We start from the raw sequence: 1305 nt of genomic DNA, 5'->3' as shown, positions 1-1305 counted from the left end.
TAATATCGATATCAACATACGTATATTCAAATTATATTATTTGGTGATTTCGATCATATTTATCATAATTATATCATACAAATAAACAATTAAATTATTATCTACAATATTTTGATTTCAACAAAAGCATCATTTAAGCTACTCTTCAGTGCATAAGTATAAAAATAAACTATGTATAATTATATTTATGAAGTATTTTTAGTTTCAACAATTTTATTATTAGGACCAGTTAAATATATCAGACGGTATTTAAGTTTTAAAAATACCATCAATAAAACATAGTGGGCTGCAAGTCAGGTTCTCACCTTGTAGTCACGCGAGCGAGAAACACTGATTTCGCTTACTATAGTGTGGTCCTTGTCCCGCTCGATTGGTTCCGCATACATTACTCACACACAAATCGTGTGCGGACAGGCCGGTGTTCCGGTAGTAGTAGTAGATAATTAAATCAGTTTGCTTGTATGGAGTGTCGGGGATATACCTTAACTATAGAAGTAAATACGAATACTGACTTATGCAACCCATTTAGTTTTTCTTTTGTTGTGCAAGTTTAACTTTACTTTTATCGTCTGACGTTTAACTGGCCCTAAAGTCTTTAACAGTAGAGTTAGTATGAGATTTTACATCTTTAAAATGTTGATTCGAGCGTCAACACTTTAACGTTAAAGTAAAATGGACCTTAATCACCCTTGTTTAAAGCTTAACTTCGTCTAAACATCTACAGCCAGCTAAAACCGGGAACCTAGCGAAATAAAAATCGGTAGTACTGAATGAAAGACCTTAAATCAAGGGCCTTAAGGTTCACTTTACTCTGACGAGATTTAAAATCTCTTATCAACACTACTGGACAGTCTTGACAGTGAAACACAGAAGTACTAATACTCTGCCAGTGGAATCATTGCTACAAGTTTGTCAAAAGGTAAAACAATGCCGAATAAGATTTTCTGTACCTGATGTAATTAAAGGGCTTTGAAGATTTTGGCCTACTTAATAGTCTGCAATTATTTTTTTTCAAAATAGCGGCCATGCATAAAACGTTTATTAACAGTACTCAGTACAACATTCTAGCTATTATTGATTAATACAGGTTTTGTGTGTGGCTGTTAGTTTGAAAAAAAAGAAAATGGCGGAAATGCAGGCAGGCCAGGTTCCATACTAAAATATTCAAGCCGTTTCATGCCTACGTAAACCGCCATTTTGCAACTTCTGATTGAATTATTTGTTTTGCGCGCACTATATCATATTCAAAATTTTTTGGTGACAACGCACCAACAACAAAGGATTGCGAAATTCGATTATCGCTTT

At 33.9% G+C, this 1305-nt stretch overlaps 1 long non-coding RNA gene across 1 annotated transcript; it reads right to left on the bottom strand.

Annotated features, from left to right (window-relative positions):
• LOC123874405 lies at nucleotides 1-1305 on the bottom strand. Its single transcript, XR_006797913.1, has 2 exons — nucleotides 394-1305; nucleotides 1-305 (listed from the first exon to the last, which is right to left on the bottom strand). It is a non-coding gene; the product is annotated as an uncharacterized LOC123874405 (long non-coding RNA).

The sequence above is a fragment of the Maniola jurtina genome, chromosome 1 (assembly GCF_905333055.1).
Source record: "Maniola jurtina chromosome 1, ilManJurt1.1, whole genome shotgun sequence".
NCBI classification, from domain to species: domain Eukaryota; kingdom Metazoa; phylum Arthropoda; class Insecta; order Lepidoptera; family Nymphalidae; genus Maniola; species Maniola jurtina.
This window is presented reverse-complemented; position numbering and strand designations above follow the sequence as displayed.